Genomic DNA, 24,386 nt, shown 5'->3' on the forward strand with positions numbered 1-24,386 from the left:
GAGAGAGAGAATCTTAAGCAAGCTCCACGCTCAGCACTGAACTGGACACTGGACTCAGTCCCACAACCCTGGGATCATGACCTGAGCCAACATAAAGAGTCAGACGCTCAACCAACTGAGCCACCCAAGTACCTCTGGCAACAGATATTCTTGTAAATATTCCAGAGTCCTTGTTTACAGTTCCTATAATATGCTGCTTCTCAGGACAGTGTGAAGAATTACCAGATGTCTTCATTAATTCATTTTTCAAATGAACTTACGAGGTTTTCTAAAACTGTTGACTTTTACAAAGGTTCATGATGTTGAGCAGTGGGGATATTGAGATTCAATTTGGGAAGTGGGAAATTAAGCTATATGCAATTTATCTCATGATGGTCCTTCCCTCAAAACCCTTGTCAAGTCATTTCAAGTGAGATGGAACTATTTTACTGACACCAGAGATATCTGAGTCTGAAACAAAACAAGAATGTGCTCAAAATGATCAGGTTTGATGATCAGTAACAGGCTGGTCCCTAAAAATAACTAGTCCTTGCTGTTTATTCATTGAGCTTTTCAAGTTTGCTTGGACTAAAGCAGCAACAGAAATGAGAACACAGTGATTTTTCCTCCTTGCTACCCCTGTTTGGTGTACTTGCAACTGCCTTTTTCTTATCTTTTCTGAATCTTTTTTTAATGCACTGATAAACAAAAAAGGTACAGGGCTCTTGGAAATATGAGAGAAGGTAAGAGAAGTAAAATTACCAAGTTTTAGCTCAACTAAAATAGCATTTAGAGTTTTACTCATTGAAATGCTTTAAGTTTAAAATACACTTAGAGGCAGTCTTCCCACAGATTATGCTTTCATATAGTCTTCTTTCAAAAATATATACCTTGCATTATTACAAAGGTTTCGTAATTTTTATCTCATTTTGTTTTCATAGGAGTTTTATGAGGCCACTTTCTGAGGAAACACTAAATGATTGATTTCCAAGATTACTGATAGTGAATTGTGGCACTCAACTTAGATTTTGGAGTTGGTCTGGTAGTCTTGGCTGGTATTCTATAAAGCTGTTTTCAAAAGTCAAGAATTAGTGACCCAGCTCTGGCAGTAGAGTTAATCAGAATTTCCTGTGCAGGATGATGGATGAGAAGAACATTCTGAGTGAATCATGCATACTTGAGAGTCACCAAGGTCAACTATCCTAATGCGTTAAGCCTGGCATGTTTTTCTGATTCTCATGTCAGGTATGTAAGGGGTTAACAGTAGTCTTGTGCCAAATCGTCCAGAATTAGAGTCTATGTCCTCCAAACACATATCTGTGACCTACTAATAGTTGAGATTAGCTGGGCTAATTTTAGTTCAGTTTTCTTTAGCGTAGTACTTAGTACAGAATGAATAGCAAGAGTTAATGAACCATAGAATGGGGAGAAGTTTGCTATATCTCTACCTTAATAAAATATTATAATCTTCTGAGTACATAGAAATATAAAAACCAAGAAAGGAAAGCACTGAGTATATTACTGAAAACTACAAATATTCTTTAAAGTTAAGGCATTACTGTGTCTAAAGCAGCAACTTTCCCAACCCTTACTTTGTATTACAGAGATTATTATCTCTTCAATTTCTACCACTAAGGCCTCTGACAGGCTTGCTGAAGCTTGTTACATTCCAAGCTAACTGAAGGTCTCTTGGTGATGGAACTGGACAGTAAGGCAAAGGACAAAACGGCAATTAAGCTTCTTATAAAATCCTAAACAGCTTGGCTCTCGCTATTAGTTTACTCTTTCTATGTAGCATCATATTAATTAGAACCATCAAGTTTTGTTATTAGCCATTACTAAATTAGGCCTACAATAACCTGGATGCAGGAAATAGTCTGAAAAAGGTTAGCATTTTGCCTACTGGGCTTGCTGGACGCCATCTGCTGGTCTTTTAGACACAGTGTAAAGGTAGATTCTTTCTGGTTTTCATTGCTGCTCTGCTTAAAGTATTTGAAAAATAGTAATTTTTAAAAACTTCCACCAAATGTAATTTAAACATGAAGAGGACATTAGAATGTTAAACAATTTAATGAGATCTTGTGCCTATGACAAGAGATGAAGTTTACTGGAACTGTATTTCTTTTACAATGTCGGCTACAGTTATTTGGGAACTCTTCATTTTTCTTTCTTTTTTTAATGTTTATTTTGAGAAAAAGCACACTAGTGGGGGAGGGGACAGAGAGAGGAGGGAGAATCTTAAGCAGGCTCCATGCTTGGCATGGAACACAATATGAGGCTCTATCCCACGACCATGAGATCATGACCTGAGCCAAAATCAAGAGTTGTGCGCTTAACCGACTGAGCCACCCAGGTGCCCTGGGAATTCTTCATTTCTGAGCTCCCAATCACTGATGCTAAAAATATCCTGTTTTTAATACGGCAGTTCAAATGTTGGCACTTTTTGTGTACATATTAGAAAGGACTGTGTACTGTCTTCATGCTTACTCAACTGGCACACTAGAGACCAACAGTTTCTTTTTTCCCCCTTTTATCAACTAAACACAGTTTGCTGAATTTTCATCTTGTCACTACTGTCAGCTCTTGATGAATTGAATGGATCATACCTGAGTTCTAAAGTTTCCATTTGGCAAAATCCTATCATGGCTCTCTCCCCTCCATTCAAGGTTGGCTTGACCTACACCCAATAGCTACAGTGCTGACAGCACAGCTGGTCAGTAGTCAAGAACACAGTGAAGGTCGGGGTGCCTGGGTGACTCAGTTGGTTAAGTGTCCAACTGTTGGTTTTGGCTTAGGTCATGATCTCATGGTTTTGTGGGTTCAAGCCCCACATTGGGTTCTGTGCTGACAGTGTGGAATCTGCTTGGGATTCTCTCCCTCACTCCCTCTCTGCCCCTCCTCCACTTGCACAGTCTCTCTGAAAATAAATAAGTAAACTTAAAAAAAAAACAAAACAGCAAAGGTCAACATAGTTATATATGAGTATTTTATGGCCTCTGCTACCCTTCTCCATTATTGTGAATTCAATGTCTTTATACATAAATAATATAGTGAAAGCATCACAAGTTTTGTAGAGGAGCTTTACTAACAGTCCAAAATGTAAACAGTGAGTGAGTGATGAGGGACTAATGGGGAAGAGAAAATCAGTTTATTGCAGGCTGTGGCTCATCGGAAAGATTGTAGTTTTTTTTTTTTAATAGACTTTATTGAGTTTATACACAACACTACAACTTTTCCATCTCCTTTCTGTTTTTAAACCTGGCTGCCATTTGATGCTGAGGTTGCTGAGGGAAGAGGAGTGGGTATCATGTTGAAAGCCAGATTGTTCCAGATTAAATGTGCAGTCAATTGACCCCTTAGGGCTACCCCTGGTTAGCTCTGATTTCTATCTTCATCATTTTCTTTTTCTTATTTAAAAAAATTTTTTTGAAAGTTTATTTATTTTGAGAGACAGAGAGAGAAAGAGAGAGAATCCCAAGCAAGCTCCACTGCAGTGCAGAACCCAATGTGGGGCTCAAACCCACAAACCATGAGATCATGACCTGAGCTGAAGTTGGACACTTAACCAACTGAGCCTCCCAGGCTCCCCTATCTTCATCATTTTTAAGAGCTCTATTTTACTCTTCACCTTTGTTTCTGCAGCTAACCTACTGGTCAGAAGAAACTGTAGTTATTGCATATCAGCACCTTCAACTTCCTGTCCCACATATAAAAACAGACCCACCCATCTTAGCTCTCATCTTAACCTTTTTCCCTGCATCTCTTCAGGGTTCTAACTCCACTACCTCTCTTACATCTCCCACCTCCCACTTATAATGGGGTCTTCCTCCTCTGCAAAACCTATTCTTCCCCATTGAAAAGAACGAAAACAAATTCCTAAAGCAACTGCTCTTTACTAGTCTCCCTTCTAGCTACTACACAATCTGATTCCTTTCAAATAATGAATCTTCTCCTAGAGTCACTTCCCACTTCCATTTTCAAACTCAAGTAACGTGCTTTTGTTCCACTCTCCATGGAAACTGCTCTGACTGTAAAGATCACCAGTCTCTCCCCTTACTTGATCTCTGAAGCATTTTGATGTGCTCCAGAAACTCCCTTAAGTACCTGGGACTCCAGTCTGTTCCTTCTCAGTCTCCTTTAACGGCCCCTCGGGTTTCCATCCCCCTTTCAACTTTATCAGAGATTTGTCCTTGGTTGTCTTTCCCCCCTGTTCCTTTCCTAGGTGGTCTCATTCACATCCAAAGCTTCTATTATAATGCATCCACTAACGACTACTGCACTTTCATCTCCAGCTTACACCCACATAGCCAACTGCTACTCTTCACCTTTACCTGAACCCACAAGCAGTCTCAACTCATCTCATATAAATATGAATCCTCTTTCATTTCCAAACTGCTGTTCAACCTTATTTCCTGTTTTGGCAAAAAAAAAAAAAAAAAAAAAAAAAAAAACCCCAAAACATAAAACATTTCCTGCTAAGCCATTCAATTCTGGATATAGTTGTCTCTACCCTTTTCCTTATATTCCTCATCCTATCAGTCACCCAGCCTTGCCATTTGACATGAAACTCTTATATATAACCTCTTCCCACAGCCATAGTCCTGACCCTCATTACTTCATATGACATCCTTGCTTATAATCCAGTGGCTCTCAAAATGTGGTCCCCCTCACCAATAGCATTAGCACCACCTGGGAACTTTTGAGAAATGCAAATTCTGTGGCCTCCTCTGACTTACCAAATCAGAAACTCTAGGGTGGGGTCCAGTAATCTGTGTTTTAACATATTCTGGAGAGTACGTTAAATTTTGAAGTTAAAGTCTGAGAATCACTGTTCTACTTTACTCTTCACTATATATACTCCACACACTTAACAGCCATCTTGCAAAATCCCCACATCTGGTTGTTATGCTTTGCTTAGAAGCCTTTAGTGATATTTTTGTTAGAAGGTGAAATCTAAATTTCTTAGTACAGCATAAGAAGCCCACCAGGATCTAGTTCCTGTCTACCAGTTTTCAGAAGGTAAAGCACAATCAATCATTTTCGTAAGAATGCACTGTCTTATAGTGTGATCAAGGGGATGAACTGTGGAATCCTACTGCCTGAGCTTTCCGTCTCCACCCCTGCACTTTACCACTAGCTGTGACCTTGGATGAGTCACTAACCTCACTAAGCCTCAGTTCCATCATCTGTAAAATGAGTGTAATGACTTCCACATCACAAACTTGTTGTGAAGTTAGCACAATACCTGGCACTTAGTCTGGACTCAGTGATTATTGGCTATTACTCTTATTTTGATTATTTCAAAAGGAATAGAGCCAACCTCGAGTGTAGTAAGAACAGAAGAGGACTGGAATGACTGCCCAGACTAAGGGATGTGGCCCCCATAAAGGAGGCCTGCTTCTCTGGGCAGTTTGAGTTAGTCTGGAGGTGAATAAAGATACCCTGATTCTCATGAAAGAGGTTCTGAGATCTTTGGGGCCATTTTGATTAGACAGGGGTGGATCGATAATCAGATTCCAGGATGTTATAGGAAAGGTAGCAAACTCCTACAGTGAGAGCCAGGAAAGCAAATTTTGAAGGAAACAGGAAAATTCAAACACAGCAAAGCAGCAAAAAATAGGGTGAATAATTTATTTGTTTCTCTGATAACAGCTAACAGAGTTGCTGTTAAATATTAGAGTCCTGAGGGGTTAAATATTAAGAGTCCTAGTGGACTATATTTTCAGAAATGTTGTTGGTTACTTAAGAGCAAAGGTATTAAGTAATGATGGGAATCCAATTCTCACTACCACAAATTAGTTATCATCTTGGGCAAGTCACTTCTCTCCTGCCTCAATTTAATAATCTGTAATATCAGCTATATTATGAAGACCACTACATATTTATATTTATTTATTGCTTACTAAAGGGTCTAGCATGTGGGAAGAGTTCAATACATGGCAACTATTATTAGTGGAAGTATATTATCTTTAATACAAATTAACAGAAAAAGGCACCTCTGGAGATTCCTGCTTGACCAAAGCAGTTGTTTATTATCACCTAATATTTCAACTAAAATACTTGGTTATAATTTATAAAACTGAGAAATATTATAAAGACATATCTCCAAACAGTGTTTATATCACTTAGGGCTTATCAATTTTCACTTCAAATATGTGTGAGATTAATTTTATTTGAATGTTTACTTAGTGTCTGTTAGGTGCTAGCAGGACACTAGGCTGGGTGGGGGATGGTGTGAGTGTGATGGTAACTACCAAACTGAATAAGGCATGTTTCCTGTTCTCAAAAGAGAATATAAGCCTGAGAAGAGAAAGGTACAATCCAAATAAAACATGATTAAATGCTGTATTCGAGCAAAAACAACAACAACAACAAAACAACCCAAACTGTAGAGATTAAAAGTCTGTACCAAGTTGACTATTTTCTCAAAACTTCCAGACTTCTCAGTTTCTCCCCTATCTTCCATCTATTTTTACATACTCCATCTTTGGTAGTAGCAGGGAGTCAATATCTATGAAAACCAGTAACAGCCACCCACTGCAGCAGGAGGTAGCAGCCATTGTTTTTTCTCGGTTATATTCTCAGCGCATAACAGGAAGTGGAGCGTCTTCCTCCTTTTGTCCTACACAGGGTTTCATTCTTGTGCTTAGTTCAGATGTCACCTACTCAGAGTCCTTCTCTGAGCACTCAGCCTAAAGTTTCTTCCCTCTCCCACCATCATTATTCTCTAGCACATCCCACCATTACTTCTGAAGCCCTCCCATTGTGGTGAATGCTGTGATGTGCCACCTCGATCCCCTTTAAGAATGAAAGGCTTATTTCCCCAGCTCTCCAGATTGCTGAGACAGATCTCAGTTGTCAGCCCCTTTACAGGACACACTTGGCTGAAGAGAAGGGAAGTCAGGCCTTCTTTCCAGGGCAATAGGCATCCAATGACCACCCAGGTATAGACTTGGCTCTTCCCTCCAACTTGGGACACCTCTGAAGGGCCAAACCATCACCTAGAGTTCCCTTGGGACTGAACTGCAGCTTAACTTTTTCTATCCACCCATTCCTGCTTCCTTTCTTCCTTGGTAAGATCCAGAAAATCCTTCCTAATAAATGTCCTGCCCACAAATCTCCTTCCCTGGGAACCCACCTAGAATAATCTGGAAACACTTTGTTCACTGTTAGCGTACTTGTTTATTGTTCCCTCTCCTATCACTAGAATATAAGCTGTATGTGGTCAGGGACTATGTCTGTCTTGGTCACTGACGAATCTGCTAACTCAGTGTGTGTGTGTGTGTGTGTGTGTGTGTGTGTGTGTGTGTGTACATACACACAATTATATATATACGTATACAACATATGTGGATATATAAATATATGGAGGAAGTTAATGAATGACTAAACTGCCAGAATTGAGAACCTCTGAGACAGTTACAGTATTTGGGCACGGTCCTATTGGAGAAGATAAACATGATGCAGGACGTCTTCATCTCAAAAGGATTCCGTCGCCCTAATGTCAAAAGTCCTGTGAGTCCTGCTTCTGCTTTCACGCAGTTGGTACTAACCCTGCTGTCCAACAGTTCTGACTTCCAGTTCCACGTCAGAGGGTGGCCGTCACCTCCCACATAGACACAGGCATAGTATGCTCTCTCCCTGAGAAGGAGTGACCAACAAGTCACACAGATTTCAGCTAGAAGGTGGCAGCGCAGGTGCAATCGGTGCTTTCACTGGAACACCTTTTCCATCTACTCCACGGCGTGGCCGCGCAGATGCGAGAGGAAGAGGGTCTACACCTGGAATTCTTAGCCGCCCTACCGCCATTCACATTCCCTCCAGCTGCAAGTATTTACTGCCCATGGCTATTTTAAGGGTAGGTCTTTAATTTTATAAGGAGCCGGCCTCCTTGTCCCCGCCCCCAAATATCCTTCAGTGAAGACACGAGTGACCTTTCTGAGAGGGGCCAAGGGGCACCAACAAGCCCACCTCCCCTCTCTTCGGCCAGGTAGAAAGCAGGTTTTTCCACCTGAGGTTCCAGAGCTCTCACCTGCCCACCAGCCGCTGAGCCTCTCTAGGCCACCGCCACCAGCTGGCCCCAGAGGCCGAGCCGCACGGAGCCGCCGCAGCCTGTCCCGGCAACCTGCGCTCGGGGCTTGGAGACGGAGCATGCGTAGTTCTGTGGTTGGCGCGTGCGCTGCTCAAAATCCGCTTCTCCGGGTTTTAGCGAGGGTCTCAGCCCTGAAAGCTTTTGGCCCAGACCGAAAAGGGCCAGGGGGCGGAGCTTATTTAGCATCAGTCTCAGCAAATGTGTTGAAACCAAAGAATTTAGCATCAAATGGGCTTGTTAGGGCACAGTATCTGCCTCATGGCCCGCGTTTAGGAGACATTTATTGAATGTATCACACAGTAGTCAATAGTTCGCGGTAGTCTTCCGTCCTCCCAGACTTGACCAATCACAAGGCGCGGTTCGTTTTCAGCGCCGGTTCCTCGCCGCCTTTTTACGTGTGCCTTCAAAACGAGGAGAAAAGGATTGGACTACCACCACTTCCCCGCATCACACTGGAAAGTGGACATGCGCAGTGCGAGGGGGCCACATCACAAAGCTTTTGCCCTCAGCTCTTTGTAGGGGGAGGTCTACGGGGAGATTAGGGGTCCGCCAACACTTGCTGTCCTCAAAGTGGATAATTTTGCCGCTCTCTCCCCATCCTGTTTCTTAGTTGGAGGACAAAACTTTAATTCTCTTGTAGCATTCAAAATAATTATGGAGGGAATTATGTTAATCGCTATTTTAGAGTTTATCTGGTATTGTGAAAGCCACCTTTACTTTCCAACCGTTTTTATAATGTAATTCTTGTGTTAGTAACTTTCCGGTATCAAGAAGCTCTGTACCACAAAAAAGTTCGGTATTCTTTTTCTCTCGATTACCTCTGCTGTCTAGCATTATGGGTAATGGAGATTCGTTACCTGCCAATCATACTCACTGCGTTCCTAGTCTCTGAATAGCCAGCCTTGGTCGCCATTTTTGTTTTGGGCTGTCCTTGAGAAATGAACGGTGGCCATTTTTCTTTCGGGCAGATCCTTCGCGCTATTCAGGCCCCTCACCCAGTGTTTCGCAGCCATCTTAACTCCTGGTTATGGCTTCAAGGCGACAGTGAGGCTGCCCAAATCATCTTGTGTTTGGGCAGCGGCAGCTTCCCCTCCCCACCCCCACCCCCCAACGCGCGGGGAGACCCTGGGAAAGGGGAAGTAAGGCCGAAGGTTGAATCCCCAAAGCACCTGAAGGTGGGCTTCAGAGCCTGCTGCCTGTGTAGTCTAAGTTTGCTCAGCCAAGTACTACTCCACCAGTGACCCTGGACAGTAACAAAACTAATAAAAGCCCGAACCCAAACCCTGCCACCATCATAGGTAAGAACATGGAACTCCTGACAACCTGAGATGGTCCTTCACTTGCACTGAACTATTTGCCCATCTCCTCTCCCCCTCTGTTTTTTTTTTTTCTTTGATTTTTGAGCCTTTTCTGAATTCTTTTTCCTGTGCTTCCACCTTTTTCTCGTTGTTTTCAAAGTGCTAAAGAGTTGTTAACAGAGGGTGCAAGAAACCTGGGCTTGAAAGTGAAAGTATTAATCTGGGTAATTTTTTGGTTTTTTCTTTAGGACAAAATCAGTGAATGGGCCAGGTATCTGTATCAAACTATGGCTGCCGACCACGATTTATACAAATACAGTTTCAGACATTTTTAGGTTGTGACATAAATACGGATTGTGTTTGTATATACTGCCCGTTCATTTATTCATTGGATTTATTGAGTACCTAATGTGTGCTAGACCATCAAGATTCTGCGGTAAACCAAACAAACAACCCCTCTCTCTCATGGAATTTACAATCCAACTGACCTCGACAGCTACTAGGTTGCAGCAAGTCACAATATTCTATGGTTCTTAAGCCACAAAACTGACAACAAGTATCCCCTGGCTTCTTTCTCAGTATCCTCACGTTTGTTTGTTTGTTTTTTCCATACTAGGGGTAAATTGTATTGACACTTGTTTCTTGGGACCTAGACACCCCCATATTTGAAGACCAGTTGGCTAATTTGATGATCAATATTCAAGGTTTAGGGTCTTGCTCAAAGTGTAGTATACTGACTCTCATCACCTGGGAGCCTGTCAGAAATGTTAGTTTCAGACTCCATCCCAAGACCCACTGACTCAGAATCTTTTCTAGAGAGTGCACCTTAAAGTTCAAGGAGCATTAATTCGGGGCATCAACTATAGACTCTTTTAAACCTGTGGTTCTTAAACAGTTCACAATGTATTGTTAGTTTATTCCGTGTTTTACATGCATCGGATATGTGACATATTTTCCTTTGCTTTTAGTTATCAGTTTGATGTCCGAATGCCAATTTAGCATTCTAAAAAGCTGAGAATTTGTCATTCTGGTATATTATGTAACTGTTGCCATGGCAACACCTGTGTGCACATTTTTCCTCTGTGCATATTTTTACTTTTAATTTATTAGAAGTTGAATTCAAAAGCCTGCATGTGTTCAGTAGTTCAGTATTGATTTGGAAAACCCTGGGCCATGCTTGACCAGTTTTTGTGGCATCTTGCTCTCTTCTGTCTTTTCAATGAGAAATCTAAATCTCATTTGTCTCAGGAATTCTCAATCCTAGCTGCTCCTGAAAATCACTTGGAAGATGGGGTGGGGACAGCATTAAAAAAAAAAAAAAAAAAAGACTGTAGGCCACTATCTGCAGAATATTAGACCCTGTGGATGGAATTTAGGAACCAATAAGGTGTTTGAGAGAACAGCAAATTACTTTTATGTTTTTCACATGCTGTATTTAGATTTTTGTCTCCCAGATAGATTTACTTAAATTAATTAGGACTTTGAAGGCATTGGAGAGAATTGGACTGGAAATGTGGTGAACCAGCTTCTCAAGAACCAGTCAACTTATCATTTATTCTGTGTGCTCAGCAAGTTGTCCAGTCTTTCTGGCTTGTCCTTTTTCCACCTATTAATTGGGAAAAGAATGAAGGTTTAAAAAAAATATTTTTATTTATTTAATTTTTTTTTTTTTTTTTTTTTTTTAATCAGAGCGTATAAGGAAGGGAGAGGGTTAAAGAATCTTAAGCAGGCTCCAAGCTCAGAGCCACCCTGACACGATCAGGACCTGAGCCAAAATAAAAGAGTCAGTGCTCAACAGACTGAGCTACCCAGGTGCTCCAATGTGTTGTTTTTTATTTAGCCTCCTGGGAGTTTTCAAAATGTAGCAAATACTTCTGTGTGTGTGTATGGAAGTATTCTTTAAGTGCAATATGTATTGCTTTTGATTTTCACATATGGTGTCTTGTGTGTGCCAGTAGAGCATAGGGGGCAAGGAAATGAACTTAAAAGTGACCTTCAGAGTCACACCCCAGGGTTCAAATCCTAGCTCTTCCACCAGCTACTAGCTGTGTGACCTTGAGCAGATTACATAACATTCTGCTTCAGGCTTCTCATCTGTAAACTAGGGTTGAAGTGAGAGTTAGATAAGTTAGTATCAGAAAAGTGCTTAAAACAATGTCTGGCACGTGATCACAGCTATGTGGATATTAACCGTTGTTATTTATTAAATCTTTAGGTTATTAAGGTTTTGTTCATGCATGGAAATCACTAAGGGAAAAAGTTCCATGGCTTTCGGATATTCACCTGTTTGGAAGAGATGGTGGTGATCTAAACAGAATGTACTAGGAATATGAATTTTTTTTTTTAATGATCTCTTTCTTTTTCAACAGCCTTATTGAGAAATAGGCATATCTTTAATGTGCTTTGCAGATACTGTGTTTTTTACAAATTGAAGGTTCAGTGCAACCCTGCACTGTGCAAGGCTATTGGTGCTATTTTTCTAACAGCATTTGTTTGCCTCATGTCTTTATGTCACATTTTGATAATTCTCAAAATATTTCAAACGTTTTCATTATATTTGTTATGGTACTTTGTGATCAGTGATTTCAACTGCTGAAAGCTCAGGTGATCATTAGCATTTTTTAGTAATAAAGCCTTATTTAATTTACATTGTTTTTAATGTACATTGTTTTTTTTAGGTATAATGCTGTGACACACTTAATAGAATAGTATAGTTTAAATATCAGTCTTACATGCACTGGGGAACCAAAAATTTATATGACTTGTTTCATTGTGATAATCACTTTTTTGTGTTGGTGTAGGGCTGAACGAGGAATATCACCATGTTATATTTGTAATTGTCATACAGTAAACTGCACATATATAAAGTATATAGTTTGATACGCTTGACATGTATATACTGGTCAAACCATCACCATAGTCAAGGTAATGAATATATCCATCATTCCCCCGAATTTCCTTTTGCTGTTTTATAATCCTTCTGGTAACTTTCTTTCAGGCAACCACTCATCCGTTCTCTGTTACTATAGATAACTTTGCATTTTGTAGTTTATCTAAAAGGAATCGTATAGTACATGATCTTTTTTGGTGGGAGTTATGGCAGTGTCTGGTTTCTTTTCATGATTTAGAGTCTTCTTTGTTGCAAGTATCAATAATTCATTTCTTTTTAATTGCTAGGTAGTATCTTGCTAGATGTACCGTAATTGGTTTACACATTTAACAGTTGAAGGGCATTTAGGTCTTTATTTTCACAGTACTCCTTTTCACATTGCTTTGTTCCTCTCTAGCTTATTTGAATTGGAAAAAAAAAAGTCTAATTATTTGGTGGCCATGCCTTCTGTGTATACTGAAACCAGGAGGTAACTGGTAAAATGTGTAAATGTGTATGTATTGGGAGGTTTTACCTTTGTGTTTGGTAGTTTATGGATGAATGTTTTCTGAGTGAAAATTTGCTTTTTTAAAATACAAAATGCATGTATTGACTTTTTAGTTATTGTATCTCTTGATGTGTACATGCCTAAACATTTTAAGCTGTGTTAAATCTTTAAAACCTACTACTTGTATATTATCTTTTGGAGATTGAAAACGATAATGGGTGCATACTAAGAACCTACTCATTAGGCAACAAAGTAGAAATGTAAATGGAGAATACCACTCATTTAGTGTTGGTGTAGGTACATTTCTAAAGTCTGCTTCTGGGGTGCCTCGGTGGCTCAGTCAGTTAAGCCTCCGACTCTTGATTTTGGCTCAGGTCATGATCTCATGGTTTGTGGGCTCAGCACTAAGCATGGAGCCTGCTTGGGATTCTCTCTCTCCCCCTTTCTTTCTGTACCCCCTCTGCTTGTGCTCTGTCTCAAAATAAATAAATAAATAAATATTTAAAAAAAAGTCTTTGCTTCTGTTATAGACAAGCAGTGACTCCTGATTAATATTGACATTTTGTGCTTGAATAAATCAGAGCTGGTAACTAAAATTGGATTTGACTTAGGTTAGTTATAAGATAATATATAGAATATTGCTGTTATGATGTCTCGGACATTTAATTTCATTTGTGTCACTATTTTTATTTCTCTAGTTAGAATTTTTTGTTTTGCAATGAAAAAAAATATTTTATATTTGCATATGGTAAAATTCATTCTTTTTGGTATACACTTTCATGAATTTTGACCAGTGCACTGAGTTTTATAACCACTGTGTCAGTCAGACTGCTGGACAGTTCCGTCACCACACCCCCACATTCCCTCCTGCTACTCCCTTGTAGTAACTCTCCCTCCAAATAGCAACTAAAGATCTGTACTCCATCTCTATAGTTTTCACGTCAAAAATATTAGATTTTAAGACAATTATGTTAATGATTATGGAAGTTATTTTGTATTGTGAAGGTGCTGGAAAACAGTTGTAATCAGAGTGGGGCTTGGGCTATGAAGTGGATTGATCAGGACCTGTCTGTCTGTGCCCTGCAATGTTTATAATGATTATGGTTAACAGAGACTGAGCAAGGAATTGCCAAATACTACATATCAGATCTTATGGAATCTTCATAGGACCCTGGAGATAGATACTCATTATTATCCCACTTCATAGATAAGAAAACGGGAGACAGAAGAATTGAGTAGCTTGTCTGAGATCACTTGAAGAGGCAGGATTTGACTGCATGTCTGTTTTACTAGAACCTGAAGACCAGGTCTGCCTCCATGGACAGGTGCCTGTGTCTTTCTGACAAAGTATTAAATAAAAATTAGATCTTTCCTATTAATGAAGCATTCCATGCCGGGCCCAGTGAGGATTTTCTATGGGCATAGCAGGATATGAGGGGCCCAGATCATGGATCTGGATTAAGGATGTAGAGTGACTGAAAGGTAGGACTGTTCTGTGGAATTATTTTTGGTAGAGGATTTCAATATCTGACCTACATTTAAAGACAAAAAGAAAAAAAGCCCTTATGTTTTTGTCACTTGTATTATCCACTTTTCACTGTTGGAGCTTCCCTGGGTTTTCGTTTTGTTTTCCTTTTTTTACAAGCTGATTTTGGAATTCAAAATGACCATTTGAGTAATAGGAAAAGCTGATTCTTTCTTACACTGAGGTCGCCTCCTTAAGCTTTATCTGAGTGGTCACCAGCAGCATCTTTGTTCATTTGTCAGTTTTCCGTGGTATTTTGTTAAAGTTTGTGATTTTTCCTTGATACTGGTTTTTGCTGTGTGTGTGTGTGTGTGTGTGTGTGTGTGTGTGTGTGTGCATTCCAACTTCAGGAGTTCTAGGGCCTTTGTTTTCTGTTTCTGCTCCCCTAGTTAGTGAAATCTTGGTAAGATGAAAAAAGGAAGTATAATAATTTTCTTGATAAAACTTGAAATCCAGAGATTAGAAACCTAAAATTAATTTCTAGTCTTCTTAATCTGGAGTAGTTGCTTTGGTTTATGACACAGGCCAGCAATTCTGAAAGGAAGACAAATGTGAATTTCAGAATGCCTTGGATTTTCCCACAGAATAATCTAGAAGGTCACTGGCTTTCTTTATTAGCGTTTATCTCTGCTTTGTATTTAAATGACAGGACAATCATGTGATAATGTTTAATCTACTTCCATTCCCTCCAAATTTTCTTAAGGATCTTAGAATCTTTCCCTCTCTGTGAAAGACATTTACGCACACATATTTTTGGAGGGGTCATGCTCTTTCAAAGTCTCTTCTTTTGAAAAGAATGCCTATTCTCAGGCCCGGGAAAGTGGGCTCAAGAATGCAGAATAGAGGATGTTATTTGTAAGATTTATAATATACATTAACTTCTTGGCATACTCACGTAAATTGTTTTCAGATATTCAGAAAATTGATCTTGTTGGATATTGTCCTGAAGTTCTTAAAATCAGGCAAATTAAATTAAAAATTCCACTGAACTTGGACTTTAACTGGAAGCTCTGATAGCAAGACTTTTTAACATTATGCTTTAAACCGTAGGCACTGAATTTGTTGCTCCCTCTTGAAGGCAACTTTAAGGACCTAGGAAAGTACTTTTTTAAGATGCATACTTGCTTTGTGTGTGTGTGTGTGTGTGTGTGTGTGTGCATGCGCACATTTAGTTTTTAATATCAGTAAAGCAAGTCTAGAAAAACCTCACTATGTTCCAGATTTAAAATTGAATGAATACAGAGACTGATAATATCTTTTCCATTCAAGTGCTTGTTAGAATGTCAATATTTTAAAAACAAAAAAAAAATTATGCAGTGAAAAACTCACATTTATGGCCTAAACTTCAACAATACCTCTGATCTGTTGCCCATTCTTTTCTTTTTTTTTTTTTTTAATTTTTTTTTTTCAACATTTATTTATTTTTGGGACAGAGAGAGACAGAGCATGAACGGGGGAGGGGAAGAGAGAGAGGGAGACACAGAATCGGAAACAGGCTCCAGGCTCTGAGCCATCAGCCCAGAGCCCGATGTGGGGCTCGAACTCCCGGACCGCAAGATAGTGACCTGGCTGAAGTCGGATGCTTAACCGACTGCGCCACCCAGGCGCCCCATGTTGCCCATTATTTTCAAGAGGAAACATTTTGATCTTCTTTTTACAAGTTTATGTGTATTACAAGGTGTTCAACTGAGGCTGGTGATACATTCAACTTAAGTCTTATTTATGTATTGAAATAGGTCCATAGTGCTTTCACCTCCTTTTAAAAAGGCTTAATGTGGGATTTGGGACTTGGGGACAGTAAGGATGCATTAGATAAATAGGTATAAATCTACAAAAATAATTAACAGTCTGTAGCCCTTATTTAGTAACATCAATAGGCTCAAGTCAGCACACTTTTGATGTATACCTGTGCCCTGCATGCACCAGGTATCAAGGAAGACAGGGTTGGACCTTGTCCTCAGGACACTTTTGGTCAGGCAGAGGAGACAGACTGAGGATCAGAATTATGTGTAATTCGCTGAACTAAGTGTGAGAGTAATGGTGGTGTAAGGTGCAGATGTGGCTCAGAGAAGAGAATGATTCATTCTGGAGATTTGTGGAGGCCTCCAAGGAGCAGGTGGTGTCTGAGTTGGGTTTCAGAGGATAACTCCTCTAGGACTGCCTGTGTGGGTGAAGGTGGGGAGGGCTGGAGCTGCATGTTCAAGGACACATGATGGAGTTGGCTGTGTGGGGCCACTGAAGCTGTGAAGTTGCCTGAGCCGTGGGATAGAGGGGTGGGCAGAGGGCCTGTGACAGTGTGGGAGATGCCAGCACACAGTTCTGCTCTGTTACCTCTAGTGATGGCTTCGGGGATGGAGAAGTATAAAGATGGAAACAGGAGGTACTTTAAAAGGCTGTGGTTGTGGCGACCTTCAGGATAACCAGCTCTTTGGGGTCTGGGACTTCCTGGCATCACCAAGTCGTGATTTTTCCTTCTTGTGGGAGGCAGACGGCTCCGCCTTTGACTGTCATCTGTTCTTCCCAGATGATGGGCTCTTTGCCTCCAGTCAGAGAAAAGAGCAGAGTGTGTGCTTTCCCCAGATTCCCTGGTAAATGGTCTTTTTGCATTTAGACTTGATGCTTCTCAGCTTTTGTGAAAGAATACTGAGAGACACACCCCTCCCACCTCCCCAAAGGAGGTAAGAGTCATGATTGGTTGTCGCACAGTGATTGTGAAGGTATAAATAATAGAAGGGATCAGGAAACTCTTTCACCTCTGTTTCCCACTACCTTGCTGGACCTGCAGATTTGGCTGGAAGACAGGGACACCTTGCTCTGAGTGTCCCTTTCCCTGTTTTTCTGTTGGATTGTTTAATTTCGGATTGTTGTCTTTTGATGATTATGTGTCTTGTATCTTGTCCCAGTTTGTCACCCCCCCATGTCTTTATGGTGTATTTTGATGAACGGAAGTTTTAATTTTTGCAAGCTTTTTATTTTGAAATAATTATAGATTCACAGGCAGAAAAGATTGGGGGGGGGGGGGTCCTGTGTACCCTGGCAAAGATTAAAGCCAGAGAATTGACATTGGTACAATGCAGAGTTCTTACATTTAAGCAGTTTTACATGTATTTATTTAGTTTTGTGCCATTTTATCACATCTGTTCATGTAACCAACACCACAATCAAGGTACAGAACTCCATTGCCATTGGCTCCTTCCTGCTACCTCTTCATATAAAACCACATACTCCTTCCACATCCTTAATCCCTGGCAACCTCTAATCTGTTTTTCACTTCTATAATTTTTTTATAGAAGCAAAATGTCTATATTATTTTATATAATTTTGTTATTTCAAGGATGTTATATAAATGGAATCATACATGAAACAACCTTTTCAGGTTGTCTTTTTTTTTCACTCAGCATAATTCCCTGAGATCCATCCAAGTTGTTACCTGTATCAACAGTTCATTCTGTTTTATTACTGACTAATATCTCATGGTATAGCTGGACCACAGTCTGTTTAACCATTCACCCATTGAAGGACATCTGGGTTGTTTCTAGTTTTGGGTTATTATGAATAAAGTTTGCTGTGAACATTTGTATACAGATTTTTTTTTAATCTTCCTAGTATTTTTATTTTACACTAAACCACAGCTTTTAAACTTCTGTATACAGATTTTTATGTGAGCCTAGGTTTCATTTCTCTGGGGATAGATTCCTAGGAGTGGTTTTGAGTCATATGGTAAGTGCATATTTAGTATTATAAGAAACCTATCTCTTCTCCATTGTGGCTGTACCACTTTTACAGTCCTACTGGCAGTGTATGAGAGATACATTTTCTCGGTATCTTCATCAACATTTGGTGTTGATATTTTATTTGGCATTTTGGTAGGTATATGGTGATACCTTATTGGGGTTTTATTTGCATTTCTCTGATGGTTGATGATGTTGAACATCTTTTCATGTACTTATTTGCCATCTGTATATCCTCTTTGGTGGGATATCTGCTCATGTCTTTTGCCCATTTTCTGACTACATTGTGTTTTTTTACTTGTAAGTTTTGAGAGTTCTTTATATGTTCTAGTTACAAGAGTTGTTGGATTTGTGAATTGCAACTATTTTCATCAGGCTGTAGGGAAGTTTTAATTTTAATATGGCTAGATCTACCATTTTTTTTTTCCTTTATGGTTTGTACTTGTTTTGTCCAGTTAAAAAACTCCTCGTATAGGGGTGCCTGGGTGGCTCAGTTAGTTAAGTGTCTGACTCTGGATTTTGATTCAGGTCATGATCTCCCAGTTTGTAACATCGAGCCCCATGTCAAGCTGTTTGTGGACTGTATGGAGCCTGCTTGGGATTCTCTCTCTCCCTCTCTCTCTGCTTTTCCCCTCCCCAAATAAATAAATAAGTAAATTGAAAACAAACAAAACAAAAACAAAAACCAACTTCTTTACTTTGAGTTCTTGAAAACTTTTGTAAGAGGTTCTGGTTTTCTACATTTGAGTTTTTAGTCCATCTGTAATTGATTTCTGTGTGTTGTGTGAAATAGTGTGCCAATTTCATCTTTTTTCAAATGGATAAACAGTTGTTCAACCACATTTTATTGAGTGAATGATCTGTCTATTTCCCACTGATGTGCAATGCCGCTTCTATCATCCATAGATGGTGGGTGGGTTTGTTTCCTTCTAGTCTGTGTGGTCTGTCCCTTTGGCCTGTTTACCCTTTTGCCAGTACAGATTATTTTATTTCCTGTAGCATTGCAATTTCGCTGTATCTAGTTAGACAAACTCCCTCCTTTGTTTTTTCTTCTTTTCTCTCCTCCAAGTATCTTAGTCCTCTTTGCTCTTTCTCAGATTCCCTATTCAGGATTGTGCTTAGAACTGTAATAAGTTGGAAGGGCAATTTGGTGAGGCCTTACACGTTTCCTATTAAATGTATTCCTAGATATTTTATATTTGTGGGATGCTAGTTTAAAAGATATTTTTTTTACTTTTTAAAAAATTTTTTAGAGAGAGAGGCTGAGATGGGGAGAGGAGCAGGGAGAGAGAGAGAGAAAGAGAGAAACTTAAGGAGGCTCTGTGCTCAGCACAGGCCCGATGTAGGGCTTGATCCTATGACCCCCTGGGATCATACCTGAGCCAAAATAAGAGTGGGACGTTCCACTGACTGAGCCACCTAGGTGCTCCTAAAAGATATTTTGAAATCTACATTTTTTTTCTTTTTTCTTTTTTAAATATAATTTATTGTCGTATTGACTTACATACAACACCCAGTGCTCATCCCTCAATGCCCATCACCTACTTTCTCCTCACCCCCACCCCCCATCCACTCTCAGTTTGTTCTCTGTATTTAAGAGTCTCTTGTGGTTTGCCTCCCTCCCTGTTTGTAACTATTTTTTTTGCTCTTCCCTTCCCCCCATGGTCTTCTGTTAAGTTACTCAAGATCCACATGAGTGAAAACATATGATATCTGTCCTTCTCTGACTGATTTCACTCAGCATAATACCTTCCATTTCCATCCATGTTGCTGCAAATGGCATGATTTCATTCTTTCTCATTGCCAAGTAGTATGAAATCTATATTTTCTACCTATTTTAAAGAAATTGCTTTTAATGATTTATTATGAAGCATGTTTGCTACATTTTTTGTAGATGCTTACATATGATTAAGAGCTTTTAAAAAAGTTTATTTAAATATTTAATTTTTTAGGGGCGCCTGGGTGGCGCAGTCGGTTAAGCGTCCGACTTCAGCCAGGTCACCATCTCGCGGTCCGTGAGTTCGAGCCCCGCATCAGGCTCTGGGCTGATGGCTCAGAGCCTGGAGCCTGTTTCCGATTCTGTGTCTCCCTCTCTCTCTTCCCCTCCCCCGTTCATGCTCTGTCTCTCTCTGTCCCAAAAATAAATAAACGTTGGAAAAAAAAATTTAAATATTTAATTTTTAAAAAAATTTTGATGTTTATTTATTTTTGAGAGAGAGACAAAGAGAGACAGAGACAGAGCATGAGCAGGGCAGGGGTAGAGAGAGAAGGAGACACAGAATCCACTGCAGGCTCTGATCTGTCAGCACAGAGCCTGATGCAGGGCTCAAACTGATGGACCATGAGGTCGTGACCTGAGCCGAAGTCGGATGCTTTACTGACTGAGCCATCCAGGTGTCCCAGTTTATTTATTTATTTAATTTTAGTAATCTCTATACCCAATGTGGGGCTGAAACTCATGATCCTGCAATCAAGAGTTGCCTGCTCTTCTGACTGAGTTGCCCATGTGCTCCTATTATTAAGACATTTCTTTTCTCAGATTTCTACTGTTCTTTATTTTTTCCTACTCCTATTAAAATGACCTTGTGTTGTTTTTTTTTCCTACATTAATTTTTTATTATGGTGATTTTTCTAGTGTTAAACCGACCTTGCACTCTTCTGATAAACTTCACTTGGTTCTGGTGTAGTTTTCATATGTTAGATTCAGTTGCTTCTATTCAGGTTTCTTGCCTCTATGTTCAGGTGTAGAATTGGCTGTGATTTTCATTTCTTATACTTCCCTTGTCAGGCTTTGCTGTCAGGACTTCATAAAATGAGTTGTGGAGGGGAGCAGCTTCCCTCTTCTTCTTGAATTTGTAAACTGGTATTATTTGTTCCTTGAACTGCTGTTGGATTTTGGATTACAAAGCAAAGGTTTTGAAATGGAAGAGACATGAGTCTACCTGTGTAACAGCCTTGTCCTACTGAGGCACAAAGAATGAAATGCTGAGGCTCAAACCCAGAGGGTACAGTCCTGTGTATCATGACTCAACCATTTCATCATTTCAGAAATCTTATAGTTAAGGCAGCAGCCATTTTGTTACCTTCACACTGAAGTCCATGCAAATCCATGTAAGAGAGGCTTGGAAAATATCCCATTAACCTGACAAACTTGGTTCCTTAAGTTTCTAGCCTTATCTGATTAAGTTGCAGAACTGAGGGGGAAAGGTAGCCTTGGAAGACAGGCACTCTGACAGCTCAAGGAAAGCCTAGATCTGCCAGAAACTTCACTGGCTCCATTGTTGAGTAGCAGCTCAGAGGGGCATTAATACAGGTATTGCCCAGTGTGATGATAGGTGGTAACTATCTTCTGAATATCAAAAAAATAATCAATATGTGGCATTTTTTTATGAAAGTCATAAAGATTCAATATACTCTTTGGAAAATTTCTCTAAAACCAGCAAAAATAAAATGGTTGGGTGCATAAATGACTTAGCTCCCATTATCTGGAGTATTTCTTCATTCAGTAGATATTTCTTGAGCGCCCTCTAGTGTCAGGCAGTGCTCTGAGGGCTGTTCACCTTTAACAACCTGTTTCTACCAGGATGATAAGTGTGCTTTTACCATATTTGGGAATTAGCAGACTGCTTCAGTTCACCGTTTAGTTCATTTCTAGCACTTGTCTCTAATGATATAATGAAACAAAAGAAATACATCTTCATTATCTGAAATGACTTCAGCGGATATGCAGGCTCAATGTCTGTGCACTTGGCTATCCAGATGTGTTATGGGCTTTATGTTGATGAACTTTATTTTTTGTTTATGAAGATATATGCCATGTTACATAGCACAATGGTAAATTTAATTCAGACCACATTTCCTTACCCATAAACTTCCTTCCTTTCTTCCATTAGCAGGAGAGAACCACTACTCATGTAGCTCTATTTGAAGTCATACTCTGTTGGGATTTTTTTTTGCCTTTGTGGGCAATGGAGGTTTGGGAATGTGGTGGTGGTGGGGGGTGGTGGTGGTGGGCTAACAGTCCAGTTAGCAATTGACCTTGGCAGTTCTGCAGATGACAGATGGTGTTAGTTTGCCCTTGGCTGAGTTGACAAGTCTCTTCTCTCGCCCTTGACCCTCAGCTGTGAGACCCTGGCCTCATCTCACAAGTATATTTGTTAGGGGAATAGATGGCAGGGCTGGGTAGATCGTTCGTAAGGTCTCTCTTAGTCCTAAAGTTGTGACTTTTGGAGCCTCCAAACATTGTGGAAACAAATGAAAAAAATTATATACACTGAGAGGAAGAATGCTATATCATATTAAAAAATGAATTGAAAATATGCAAAAGGTAAAAATATGAAATAGGTGAAGGGAATTAAGAAAAATATATATGCAAAATGTATTGTGTAGTTCCTTTTACGTGTGGCCTATTTTTACATTAGCAGACCATATTATTTTATACAAAAATATATACTTTTCAGTCCTAGATTCCTACAGATCGTATTTTTGAGATGGGACTTCAATGATACTTTTTGAAGAATCCAGTCCTTAGAAAAATTCAGCTACTCTTGCTTTACTAATAAAAATAAAAAGAAAAAAATAAGCATTTTAAAAAAGAATACTGGAACCTTATTGTGAGTTGAAAAATGTAACCTTCACTGTAACATGGCCTGTAATCTATCTAATGGCAGATATGGTTTGAAAGTCTTGCTGCAGCCTTCAGTGTGGTCTACCTGTCCTTCAGGAAAGGAAGGACATATGGGAAAATCAGAGTACAATTAAAAAGTAATTTGATCACATGCTTCAACTTGGTTGGGTACATGCTGACAAAACTCTCTTTCCCTTTTCTCTATCAGCTGAAGACCTTAAGTACCCTCCAGTGAGGGACTCCCTAAATTCTTAGCAGAAGTTATTCAAACTTAATTTAGTGTATTTAAGGGGACTGATTTTGTGTTTATCAGTCTTAAATAATACAAAGATCTACCTAAAGTTTTCAGGATGACTTTGTAAATGTTGTTTCAAACACATGTTCCTGATTCTCTAGGAACTTATTTTTGGAGTTACTAGGTGGATGTCCTTCACAATTTTTCTGAATCACCTGTATTACATCATTCAGAGAATAGAAATGAATAATTAAAGTGATTGGGTTTGGATAAAGATGTTTTTGTCCATTAAAAAAAATAGAATCAAAGGTTATCAAATTTTGAAAAAAATTAAAACATCACCATTGACTAAGTAATTGTTAACGCTTATTAAGGGCCCAGTTCATTGGGAGTTTTCATGTCATTTTATTTAATCCTTTTGATAATTTCTATCCCTATGTTATGGATTGGGAATCTGGGACACAGACATACGTGCATCTCTTGTTATAAAACCCAAGCATTCTCAAACTGCACTGTCTATTATGGTAGCCACTAACCACAGGTATGAAACACTTGTCATGTGGCCAGCTGAATGTGCTGTAAACATAAAATATCCACCTGACTTCAAAGACTTAGTTAAAACACCAAGAATGTAAATATTTTTATATTGATTACATGCTGAAATGATAATGTGTTGGATTTTTAAGTTAAATAAAAATATTATTAAAATTAATTTCCTCTGTTTCCTTTTACTTTTTTATTAACTGCTGCTACTAGAAAATTGGAAAGTACATCTGTGGCTTGCATTCTATTTCTGTTGTACAGTGCTGCTCTAAAACTTCTGTGCACATAATTTAAACAGGCAAACAGTTCCATGTACAAGGCTTATGAGTTATGGCATCCTTTTCACCTCATTCCTTCCTCCAGAGCAGCTTTCTTCAACTTACTCTTCATGTTGGAGCCAAGTTTAGCACTTAACAATTGGTCCATATCACAAACTTCCTTGCTATATTTCTGCTTTATTATTACTGAGGTAGTGGTTGTTGTTATTGTTTTTTTGTTTTTGTTTTTGTTTTTTTATCGATTTTAAGCTTTGCTTCTAATCATTCCCTTAGCATTAAAGGGAGCTTTTGCTTAGGTTAGCCCCTATGCCCCTACCATATAATACACAAATACATATATATTTCCCATCCTCATAATGTCATAAACATAATATTGTTTAGGTCAAGATTCAGTGTTTGTTATCATGACTATAAATGCTAGCCGTAGCTCAGCTGTATATGAAGTACTCTTTTTATTTTCTTGCAGTTTTTGTTTACCCTAGTATCAATAAGTTGCCTAGCTTTCCATGTTCCCATTCTCAATCTCATATTCTCCACCAGTTGTCTAAAATTAATTTTGTGCGCTTGCAGACACTTTTAAAGATGCATCTCCTGGAGACTTGTAAAATGTTGTAGCCTGTGCTGATGGTTCCCTCTTGGTCTAGCCCATGATCTCTGCTTTCACCAGATCCTGGGATTTCCTCTGCCTTTTGCCTCTCTTG

At 39.3% G+C, this 24,386-nt stretch overlaps 1 protein-coding gene across 2 annotated transcripts in view; it reads left to right on the forward strand.

Moving 5' to 3' along the window:
* The first annotated feature begins 7,461 nt into the window (after positions 1-7,461).
* Positions 7,462-24,386, forward strand: part of SLX4IP (SLX4 interacting protein) — a 182,079-nt gene continuing 165,154 nt past the window's right edge. The window contains exon 1 of one of the 2 annotated variants that reach the window (XM_047851847.1): positions 7,462-7,837. The gene's annotated coding sequence lies outside the window, so the exon portion shown is untranslated. Of the gene's footprint in view, positions 7,838-9,201; positions 9,370-24,386 lie in introns of those variants that run through there. The other variant, XM_047851846.1, reaches the window with a different exon arrangement.

The sequence above is a fragment of the Prionailurus viverrinus genome, chromosome A3 (assembly GCF_022837055.1).
Source record: "Prionailurus viverrinus isolate Anna chromosome A3, UM_Priviv_1.0, whole genome shotgun sequence".
In the NCBI taxonomy this organism is placed as follows: domain Eukaryota; kingdom Metazoa; phylum Chordata; class Mammalia; order Carnivora; family Felidae; genus Prionailurus; species Prionailurus viverrinus.